We start from the raw sequence: 12,862 nt of genomic DNA, 5'->3' as shown, positions 1-12,862 counted from the left end.
AAAATCAGGAGAGTTGTTCTTCTACCTTATTGATACCCCCATAAAAATTGTTCAGACAGAACAAGGAGGCAGCCAAGCACGGGAGGAAAAGGAAGCAGAGACTCAGACAGAAAAATAGTTGAGGTATGGAGTGATTTAGATGTGTACGAAGAGGGGGCAGCAGCAGGATTATCCCTACCACTGCGAGATTACCCAGAGGATGGGGTAGTAAGACAAAGAGGGCAGGGAAGTCTGAGGAGCAGGTTGGGAAACATGTCATTGGGCAAAGCTAAAGAAGTAAAGGTAAGTAAAAAGGGAAGTAAAGCAAGATTGCAAATGACTCTCATCCACAAGGAAGCAGGGAGACCCCATTACATACCATGGGCGCAGATGGATCCTCATTCGAAAAGAACACAGCAGCAGTGCCACTGGCTATAGGGATGTAAAAAGTTTATTATTGTCTGCAGAGGAAGATCAAGGAGACCGGGTTGTGGGTGAAGGCAGGTTTTCCAGGAGTAACAATAAATTGTGACTGCCATGATGGGTCAGCCTTTAACAATGTGAGAGACCAAGTATGGGATGCACTGCAGAGAACTTTCACTGACACCCCCGATTTACACTTGGTAATGCAATGTACCAGGGGTGAGGAGGAAGAGGCTGCACAATTCATTCTTCGGGTGCAGGACTTGTGGAGATCAGAAACCGGCACGGCTTGGGACCAATCCACCTCCCTTTTTTACTTTATCATCAAGAGATGCCTCCCAAAGGAGGACCAGAAGGCCTTGGATAAAATAGCTGGGATAGAAGCCAAAGGCTGGCCTGAGATTCAGAGCATCGCAGTACATTGCTGTAGCAGGATCAAAGAAAAAGAGAATGACATTGCACAGAGAAGGTTGGCTGACAAAGCAAAGCTTGTACACAATAAACTGGTGAAGGTCACTGTGATTAACATAGCTCTACCCACTGAGAGACAGGGAGATGGGGAGGAGGGTCAGAAGGCTCATTGGCAAGGATGGCGGCCACATGGTCTGCAAACGGGCAGGAGCAATGGGCTGGAGAGGACCCGTACGAAGGCTCATAATGGCAGGGAAGGCACACAAGAGGCCAAGGTAAGTACAGGGGACAAAGAGGGGGATTTGGAGGTCAGGGAAATTGAGGTTTTGGAGGACAAGGGACGCGAGGAGGGGGCCAAGGGCCCTGCTGTAATTGTGGGAGCTGGGGACAAATGTATTGTGGCAATAGGACTGGACACACATGGATGTGAGTGGAGAACAGTATTATGCATAGACCCAAATAAACACAGAGAGGTACATAACCCCCTCATGGCCAGTGTCAGTGCACCGCCTTCCATATTGGATCAAGATATGAGAGAAGTACCACTAGAATTATGGACAACAGGGCCCCATGATGTAGGACTCTTATAAGGAGTAACACTTATGAAAATTAAATTAAACCAGTCGCAGTACCGCCTAGAGTAAAACAATATCCACTGTCCAGAGAAGCAGAAGACAGAATAAAAGAAACAATAAGCGCATTACTACAACAAGGTATAATTGTGCCATCAAATTCACCATGCAATAATGTGATTTATCCGATAAAAAAAGGCAAGGGGCAGGGGATGGAGGATGATGCAGGATCTCTGCCCATTTAATGACATAATACAAAAAGAATTCCCTTTAGTGCCAAACCCTGCATCCATTTTATTTAGCGTCCCAAAAAACCCCACGTGTTTCACAGTTGTGGATTTGAAGAATACCTTCTTCTCAGTACCACTCAACCCCAGTTGCCAATACCTAACAGCATTCACCCTAGGGGGAAAAAGATATGAACATTGCAGACTACCTCAAGGGTATTGTGGAAGTCCCAGCATATTTAGCAGAATTTTGCACAAAGGCCTTGGCAATATTGATGTTCAAGGCACAATAATTCAGTAAGTAGACGATCTCCTTATCTGCAAAGTGAAGAGCAATGTAGAGCAGATTCAAAAACATTACTGAACCTGCTAGGGGCAAAAGGGTATAAGGTGGACAAGGGTAAACTGCAATGCTGCATAACAGAAGTACTGTATCTAGGACAGTTAGTTTCAAAGGATGGTAAAAGGATTATACCAGACAGAGCAGCAGGAGTACGCCAAACCATGATGCCCAAACTGTGAAAAAAATGCAGAAATTCCTTGGCATATGCAATTACTGCCGTGCATGGATACTACACTATGCTGTGTACACACGCCCCCTTCCCCAAGCACTGTAAGAAGCACAAAAGAACAGCGCCCCCATAAAATGGACACAAGAAATGATCACACAATTCTTTAAACTACAAGATCTCATCACACACACGCCCATTTTAGTGACTCCCGATTATGATCGGGAGTTCTACCTATTCTCACATTGCGATGGAACACTAATGACAGCAGTACTCACACAAAAAACATCACTAGGTCACAAGCCATTGGCATATTACAGTGGCACATTGGATTCAGTAATGCAAGGACACTTTGAATGCAAACAGGCCCTCGCAGCTGCCACTTTTGCAATAGAGAAAAGCGCCAACATAGTGATGGGCTGCTTGATCACACTGTTTGTTGAACACTCTCTATTTGCCATACTGGAAAGGTCAAAGTCCACACTCACCACACAAAGAGCAACTGCATATGAAATAATAATATCCAGCCCAAATGTATACTTTGTATGGTGCAAAACTGTAAACCCAGCCACATTCATTACAGAGCCCTGCACAGTGGAGGACATGCAAGTGCATGATTGCGCTACGTATGAAGGGGAAAAAGATGACATCCCTAAAGCCAGTGAAAATGCCCTAGAAGGAGGTGAAATATATTTTGTAGACGGGTCAGCGTCTATTTATTGTGAAACAGGAGAAAAGCATGTAGGGGCAGCTGTGGTAAGAATTGAAGGGGAAGAATACAAAGTGATAGTGCAGAAGTGCTTCCCCTCACAATTCATGGCACAAGCAGCAGAACTCATTGCATTAATTGAAGGATTGCATACAGCCAAAGGGTGTGCAGTGATGATATACTCGGACTCGGCATACGTGACAATGATGGTACATTCGAGCTTGTCACGATAGTGACAAAGGGGATTCAGCAGAGTGGATGGCTCCCCTGTACAACATGCTGTGCTATAGAATGACCTCATTGGTGCATTAGCAGAACCATCAGTAGTAGCCTTAGTGAAGTGCCTGGTACATACAAATAACACAGATGCACTCTCGCTCGGAAACGCGGCGGTGTACTTTGACATCCCGCAATCAGTAGAATGCATAGTAAAAGCATCAGCACATGACAACAAGGAAGGAGGGCACAGTTCAACACCCATACTTCAAATAATAGAGTTACATGCCCCATCCGATGTACAGGAATTATGGGAGAAAAGAGGGTGCAAAGAATCATCCACAGACCTAATGTGGCACCAAGAAATGACAGGGAAAGTAGTAATGCCAGTAGAGTTATTACAGATAGCATTCCAACAGCTTCACTTTCCAGCACATGTAACAAAACAGCACATTGCAGCAGACTACCAAGTCAAATGGTTCATCCCCAATTTGCAGGAACACTTAACAAAATGTGTAATAGAATGCACAACCTGTCAGACATACAGCTCAGGTATGACACTAAGGACATTGCGAGGAACACTGCCATGCCCATCAGGAACATTTTGAGAACTGCACATAGATTATGCTGACATGAGGGAAGATGAGGGAAAATGTAACAGAGCAAGGTACCTCATAGTGGTGGTGTGCCCCTTCTCACGTTGGGTGGAAGCAGGACTGTGTGCGCACGCAGATGCCAAGTGCGTGGCTACATTTTTGGTGAGGGAGGTATTCCTTAGGTGGGGGATATGTGATGTGATCCGTTCAGACAACGGCACACACTTTGTAAATGATCTTTTCAAAGAAGTGACCATATTGTTAGGGGTGAAACATAAACTTTGTTCAATTTATCACCAGCAAGCTAATGGACTGGTAGAAAAGATAAACGGCCTCCTCAAGAGCAGATTTTGTAAATTATGCCAGACTCTTAAGAAAAACTGGGTATATTGCTTGCCCCTAGCACTGTACCAACTCAGAACACAGCCAAGTAAGGACCACCATTTAAGCCCCTAAGAAATAGTGATAGGAAAGCACATCCACACACCACTATCTCCAGTAAGAAGAACATCAGATGCTCACAGAGCTGCCACAGTGCTAGGGGATGAATTCAAGGAATAACTAACCCAACTGACATGGGCTGGGCAGAGTAACAATTCAAGGAATAACTAACCCAACTGACATGGGCTGTGCACAGTATAGCAAAACAAATAGCACCTCCATTTTCCCAAGAAAACAAAATGGATACAAATACACCTGCACAGGACAGCACAGCAGCACAGCTATACATGCACAGTTTTGTGCGGAGGTGGAACTCCCCACAATTTTATGGCCCATATGAAGTAGTATATTGTACACCCTCGGCAGTAAAGGTGAAGGGATGAAAGTATTGGGTGCATCTTTCAGATGTAAGAAAGGCAAATGAGAGCACCACACTCCATAGTGAACAGCCACAAGAAGTTGTGATTCCCTAAAGGAAACAGTGATTAAAGAAATGAAATGTAGAATGAAAATAGGAATGTAACATAAAGAAATGAAAATTAACGAATGTGATAATAAATATGTATTACACGGCCACGCTAGTGGGCGTGTAGTTATGGTTAAGTTGCTGTTTCGATAGAAAGAGCACTTTTTGGGTGGCTTATAACTCCACTCCCCCTGGACGAATCTTCACCAAACTATGCAAAAAAAGTATACTGGCCACTCTGATTTTTTTTGCAAAGTTCCGTGATGTTTGGCCCAGGGGGGGGGAAAAGGTTATAGGGGGGTTGCAAAACTTCTTTTTTCCCTGATAGCGCCATGGTTACCTCCAGGGTCGTAATGAGGCCCACTGTTTCCTTCATATTTCTGATTAATGTTATGTTTGTTGCCTTCCTTCCGATTTTTCACAACAGTTACATACCTGTAGGTGTATTCTAACTGTGCATTTGTTCCTACAAATCTGTGATATCCATTTATTTGTGTCATTGTTATATCCTCTTGGGCAGTTAGATACCTATTGGCGTATTCTAACTGTTTGTAGTCGTTCACATAATTTTTTGGCAATCTTGAGGTGCACATTATTTATTAAATGTTGGCTTTAAGAAGATTAAATACGCATTTGTAAGATTAGCTGGCAATCTTTGCTTTAGAGTCATGGTGCTATCATTACATTGGAACCATCCACATTTCTTTTTAATGTATGCAGTGTAGTGACTTGCATTAGTTGTCGTTCCTGCATGGTAGATTATACTTATTGTTGTAAAGGTTTTCTTTCCAAGTGACACTTGACCGTGTGTGAATCCAGTCAGTTTGCAGTTGTTTTTGGTACCATCTGCATTATAACGTAGAAGCATAAGTATTATGTAGGCACTATGTGATTGTATCAGTAAGGTGGAGCGATTGTCTGAATTGCAAATAGTACATAATCTGCCATGGTTTGCATTCTGTACAAGTTGCTGAAATGGAATGCTTTCACAATTTGGTATGAACACATATACAAATTGCTGATTTGGGATTCTTCCTGTATCACATTGCTACAGAGAGTGCATGTGTCTTTCCACATGTAAGAAATCTGGAAGATTTCATTTACAGGGATGCTTCTGTTTTCCAATACTAACGGTAAGTACATTAGAAATTCTTGTGGATCTTCTTGTGAGTTCAGAGTGAATCTCACCATTCCAGCACAGGCGTCCAATTCTGGCCGTATTCCATGAACACTGTATGTGTTGTCAGGATTGCTTGTTGCATTTCTATGAAGCACTAACCTTGGCAAACACCATTGGTCTGTACTGTGAAAGTATATATTGTTAACAATTGGTGGCAATTGAAATAGAATACCACTAGCTGATCCAGAATAGAATATTGATTGCTACATTTGCATAGCAACTTGCCCCACTTTCAATTGCAAATTTGAATGGATCAGCTAGTTCTGTATCTGAGTTCATTTTTCAGAATGTCTGTTCCTTCTTTGCCGACGGCCCTGGTCTACATTCCCTAATAGGTTCTTCTTTGTTTGTAGTCATTGCTGAAACTTTAACTTCTTTTCTTTTCTTTGAGGAATTTGCTGTTGGATTCTGTTGCATTTCTGTTTCATTTAGTTTTCTTTTACCACGTTTTACTTTATCTGGAACAGGATATTGTTTCAGATGAGGGGTGTACAGTGAACGCAGTCTATTGTATTCTAGAATGCAAGGAATATCAGCTTTCACTTTACTTGCATTAAAGTTCATTAGCAATAGACCGCCAAGTGTAGGTAAGCGTGATAATGCTTTATGCCTTCCTTAAAGACTGTGTTTCCTATATCTATCAATGCTTTGTCTAGGGTAAGACCGTGGGATTTATGAATGGTAACTGCATATGTAAGAGTTAGAGAAAATTGCTCTCTATGTACATACATGTCTTTGAAGAGAAGGTATCGAGTAATTGAGCGCCCTATCCTTTTCACTTCTGAAACTTTTATCAGAGCGAATATTGACAAACTGAATGTTGCTTTCTCGTGGGTATGATTGAAAGCCAACAACTGTACCTAGTGCTCCATTAACTAGCCCTTGCTCAACATCGAGGTTATGTTTAAGCATAACTCTACAATTTTTAGGATAATTTTAATATTTTTTCCAACCCAGCTGTGTTGGAGATTGAATTTTCTAAACTATTTAGTCTTATTGCGGCTTGCTGACACATGGGTACTATCATACCATGTACGTCTAGTTTGTCTGTGGCGCGAATTTCCATTATTGGCTGCATTTCTTTATTTAACATTGTTTCATTGAATTTGAAACAGCTTGCAAGAGTTGGCATTAAGGCCATACAATTGACATTTTTGTGCGCTATTTGTTCCATAACATCAGTTGCACATGCATTGTCGGCATAAAGTGCATTTATGCGCCGGTTTTTTAAATACAACTTGTGCTTCTTGCGATAATACACCAACTCTAATTCTTTTTAAGATGTTGGCGTAAGTGAGATCTGCAGATTGCCGCATGTTCTCAGTTAATTCTCTGTATTGGAAATGTTGCCAAAGGTTGACTTTACCTATGCTACCAACAGTTCTCCGGCAGAGTTTGTGGCCTAAGGTTTTAAAAATAGGTTCACCTTTCACTGGTGTCAATTGTTGAAAATCTCCGAAAATTATAATGTGATGATTTTCATTAAGAATGTTTTCCCTGATCCAGCTTCACCACTCACGTACAGCAGTAAAGGTTTGTAATCTTGGCAGGTACATTCTTTATTTTCGTATTGCACACCATGTACAGTTTGTTTTGTTACATCTTCAAAAATGGTGCGCTGATCGGTGTTAAGTTTTGCTTGTTGTACAGTTAAGTCTTCTGTATCTTCTTGATACTGATACATGGGGCCTCATTACATGGAGGGCCGTAACCATGGCGCTATTAGCAGCATGGTTGCCGCCGGTATTTTACTGAGTCCGCCATGGTGAATGGTGGAATTACCGCCCTATTCTAAGGTGTGTGGGGGCTGTAATTCCCCATTCAACCATGGCATTTCCCCATTCCCATTTTTGCCCCATAGGGCTCAATAGGAATGGGGAAGGTGGTAATCACGGTACCGCAAATTGTGCGGTACCATAATTGCCTCCAAGGTCCCTTTGCGGGTCCCATCTTTAACGGCTGGTAAAAGCAGCTGTTAAGGTAGGGTCCCACAAAGGGACCTCGTAGTAAGGCGGTAAGGGTTTACCGCACTGGTACCCTTACCGGTAAAGGTAAACCCTTACCGCCATCCGTGTAATGAGGCCCATGGTGTTTTCTACTTCTGCCATAGCTACTTCAGCCTCATTTGCTATTAGTGGTTGTCCTAGTGGTTCTTGACTTCCTATTACAGGAGGTTGACTACTGTCGGAAGAGTCCTTATCTAGTTGGGTTCATTGTGTAACATTGTTTTGTACTGCATAAAGTTCACATCGGTGATAGCGCTTTCATTTGCTTTGAAAGCATCTTCATAGCGGTCATAGTTATCTAGTGTGTCTTCCTCTTTTCTCCATGGTTTGAAAAGTTGTAACAGAGACATGTAATATAGTTCTTTCTGTTGAGGAGTTTTTAATGGCAATTTTACATGATTAATTAAGCTTTGTTTGGTAAGTTTCACTAAGCTCTCTTCACAATCGGTCACTCTATATCTACGTTTGCTTTCATCGAGTTTTACATTATTTTTGTATGTAAAGTTTTGAGCTATGTGGTATAGACACATGCTTTCCAAAGTGCTACTCCTGTTCGGATAGTATGTGTCCAGTAAATTGTTTTTTGGAATGTATTGGCTGTTGGGATCATTTCTGGCAATTGTTTCTATGTCCTCATATGATCTCAGCACTTTTCTTCTAGATTTTGCAGGAACAAGACTTAGCCATACTATATTGTCTGACTTACCATACAAAGCAGTGCTAGTTAAACAATTTTCTGCTTCATAGGTGCCGCATTCTCTATGAGAGAGCATTTTTATGCCTAGGCTGTACAATTTCTGTGATAATGTTTTGTCTGATGCTAGGTCATCCCAGAGGTCTTGAAGCTTTGTTTTTTCTGCTTATGTTAAGTGGGCTGTAACATATCGTGCAACAGCAGTTGAATTGTCTGCAATGTACTGCACATCTATGTTTGCATTCCATAAGAGTGCAATGATTGCATTGTAATCATTGATATATTTTGATTCTTCCCTTCTTTTTATGTAATATGTGTTCTTAGGTGATTTACCTTTGTCGAACTGAAGACATGAAGTTGTTTACTTCACCTGTTTCTGTAACTGGTCTAGGGAAACCAAAGCGGCATTTGGTATAGTATTTACCTTTGTTTTTGTATTTGCTGTTACAATATTTGCCACATTTGTGTCTTTGAAATTGTAAAATCTGCCCATGCAGTTCACTATGTGTCTGTTGTGAAGGGATTTCACCAGTGACATATTTTTGGATAAACTGCAAAACAGTGTTATCACTGTCGTGACTATATTTCGGTGCACCTTTGATACGTAACAGCATTTTGTCTAAATCTGGGATCTTGCGAATACATTTGTAAAGAGCGGTATTCTGATGCTCCAATCTGAGTGGGTCTATCATTGTATCTTCCACCTTTGCCAGTAGGAAATAGCAGTGGGAAAGCACGTGCCTCTATACTTTTTTCCCATATACTCATTGGTGACCCTTTGGTTTGTCGCATTTGGTAAGTTTCTAGTGCATCATCTATGCTTTCATTGGAATGCAATGGATGCATTGTGTAATGGTCCAAAAGAGTGGATGCTGTAGCAGGATCCAGAACTTCGAATTGTCCAGTTTCTGATGGCTCTTCAATTATTTCAGTTGTTTTCCTTAAGCTTTCATCAATATCTATGTCCTTGTAGTACTCACTTTTGTCTTTTAGATATTGCAATGCTTGTCTAACTTTATGTAAATCCACCAGTTGTTGCCAAATTTTCTTGTCCATTGTTGGTACACCATTTACCAGAACAAGAAAAATTCCCTCTCGTAATCTGGGTTCGCGAGGACTGGGGCATCTGCGATAAGGTCTTTTAGTCTGAAGTACTGAGCCATCATGTCATGTGTCCATTTTATTGGGGGTCTACTTTTTTGCGCTTCTTTTAATGCTTGCAATAATGGGCATGTACATGCTGCATAATCAAGGATCCATGCTCGCGAATAGTTACATATGCCAAAAAATCTTTGCATGTCCTTCACTGTCTTTGGTATTATTATGTTGCGTATAGCAGCTGCCCTATCAGGGAGTATTCGTTTTCCATCTTTCGATATCAACTGTCCAAGGTATACAACCTCGGCCAGGCAATATTGTAATTTCCCTTTATTAACCTTGTACCCCTTGGTAGCTAACATGTTTAACAGTGTTATGGGGTCTTCTCTGCACTTTTCTTCTGTTTTGCTACAGACGTGTAAATTGTCCACGTATTGTATAATGGTGCTCTCTACATCTATATTTCCAATGTCTTCACGCAATACTCTGTTAAAAATACTTTCACAAAATCCCTGTGGGAGTCTGCAATGTTCATATCTGTTATGTCCCAGTGTGAATGCTTTGAGATACTGCGATCCTGGGTCAAGTGGTGTGGAGAAGAAGGCATTTTTCAAGTCAACCACAGTAAAACATGTAGATTCTTTAGGTATGCCGCACAGTATTGATGCCGGGTTAGGCACTAGTGGGAACTCTTTTTGAATGACGTCATTAAGTGGGCGGTGATCTTGGATCAACCTCCACGCCCCTCCTTTTGCTTTTTTAATTGGAAAGATGGCTGTGTTACATGGGGAGTTTGATGGCACTATTATGCCTTGGTTCAGGAGTGCATTTATTGTCTCTCTAATTCCTTCCTCTGCTTCTCTGGATATTGGGTACTGTTTCACTCTTGGCGGTATGGCACCTGGTTTGAGTTTTATCTTTATTGGTGTTACTTCATGTAATAATCCTACATAATGGGGGCCTGTAGTCCAAATTTCTGATGCTACTTTTGCCATGTATTCCTCAAATATTGTTGGTGGGGCATTAACACTAGCCATAAGTGGGTTGCGTACCTCTCTGTACTGGATCATGATGTCACATGGTATACTTATTTCCATTATTATCTCTCCATCAACTTCGTTGCCAGTGAATAATTCTTCATCAGTTAGGTCTCTTAACATTATGTTTGGATCTATGCATAGCACAGTTCTCCACTCGCAGCCATGCATATCCAGGCCTATAACCACAATACGTTTGCTCGATACCTGAACTGCCTCGATGTCTATGGACATTATCGTGCCTGGCACGACATCCGTATTCACAATTGGGCAGAATATGAAGTCTGATGGTGTCCTCCATTCTTTTCTCGTTATCTCGGGTACTACTCGGGCTAACACTTTGATGCCATAGATAAACATGTCTATATCAATGGGTATCCCTCGCACCACAACTTCATTCATCATCGTGCTGATCAGTAACATTGCTCTCACTGGGCATACTCTTGGGGTGGAACACACTATTCACTGCTCAGTAAACAAAATGGTCATGTTCAATTTAATTAGCAAATCTCTACCCAGCAAGTTGATTGGCGCGTCTTTGTGGTACAGTAAGGGTGCGCGCACTGTTTTACCCCCCACTGTTATATCAAGATCTTTGGTGTAAGGAACATTTAAAATAGCCCCAGAGAACCCCTGCGTTTCCAAATTCCTGCCTGAGAACGGAAACCACCCTTTCATAAGACACGATTTTTCCGCTCCTGAGTCTACCATAAAGATAAACTGCTTATTTCCTATCTCCGCCCCCACTAGTGGTTCCTCTTCAGCATGTAGGGTGGTGGATAGGATTGGACACGCAAGTGCTCCCTGTGGGCTGCCCTAGTCTGCGTACCTTTCTTGTCCGGGCACTGAGAAAACATTATCTCCAACTACCGTTGTGCCATGGAACGGAGCAGGTTCACCATGTGCAGTCGTTGCAAAATTGTTGCTGCTGGCGTTTCCTACAATGTTTTGTCTTGTCATGGGCTGTGATGCACTGTGATGTGGTTGTGAGGGTGGTTGTCTTTGCTGCATTTGGGGTTCGTTATAACATTGGTCTTGTGGTCTTCCCCCTCCCATTGGCAATCCATGGGGGCTACCTGGGTGTGGGCATCCCCCTACCTGTTCATTGTCCATGGGTGGTTGCCCTTGGAAATACCCTGAGGGCTGGATTCTGCAATCCCTTGAATAGTGTCCCCATCTCCCACAGTTCCAACATGACCCTTGCTGTCCTCATCTCATCCCTTGGCCACCTAATCCTCTATTACCCATTCCTTCGAACCCTCCTCTCTAGCCTCTGTACCCACCTCTTCCTCTTGCTGGACTTTCTTGCCACTGTGGTCCTCTGTGTGGCTCCTCTCTGTTCCACAGTCCTTGTTCTCCTGCTGCCCACAGTGCTGCTATTCCGACTGGCCTGCTTCCCGCACGTTCATCCCCCTCGTTCTCTCTATCTGTTGCTACGTTGGCGTTTATGGCGGCAACCTTCACTAATTTATTCTGTACCAGTTTTGCTTTGTCTGCCAGCCTTTTTTCTGCTATCTCCTTTTCTCTCTCTTTGATTCTCCTACAGTGGTGCACAATTATTCTCTGATTTTCAGGCCAACCCTTGGCTTCTATCCCAGCTATCTTGTCCAAGGCCTTCTGTTCTCCTTCGGGAGCCCTTTCTTGATTATAAAATATAACAAGGCGGTGGATTGGTTCCACGCCATACCAGTTTTGCTTCTCCACAAGTCTTGCACTCGCAATATGAATTGCATAGGATCCTCGTTCTCCTCCATTGTACATTGCATTACCAAATGTAAATCTGGAATATCTGGAAATGTGCACCGCAATGCGTCCCATACTTGTGCTCGAACATTGTTGAAGGGAGATCCATCGTGACAGTCACAACTCATTGTTACTCCTGGGAACCCCACCAGCGTCTGCTTGATCACCGACGGCGGCAACTAGCAAACTTTTTACATCACCTATCGCTAACGGTACTCCTGCCGTGTTCTTCTCGAATGCATGTATCCATTTCACTGCTCCTCCTGCAAGTGAGGGGAGGAGCTTCAACAGGTTGCTTTTGTCCATCTGGGCACACGGAACATAGTGTGGCCTACCTGCTCCTTTGTGTATCAACGGCATCTGCAACTTATGCTTCTTTCCTGTTTTAATTACCGTCCCTCTCTTTGTCTTACTTACCAGCATATTCCCTACTCACTGCCTTAATCTACCCTGCCATCGTGGGGGTGATCGTGGATCTAAGTCATCAAAATGATGTGGCAGTGGGGATCATACAGCCGTCACTCCTTCCTAGTATTCGTCGAGATCACTCCACAC

Source organism: Ambystoma mexicanum, chromosome 4p (assembly GCF_040938575.1).
Source record: "Ambystoma mexicanum isolate Mex_15411 chromosome 4p, UKY_AmexF1_1, whole genome shotgun sequence".
In the NCBI taxonomy this organism is placed as follows: Eukaryota; Metazoa; Chordata; class Amphibia; order Caudata; family Ambystomatidae; genus Ambystoma; species Ambystoma mexicanum.
The sequence above is the reverse complement of the archived record's forward strand: the minus strand, read 5'-3'. Positions refer to the sequence as shown.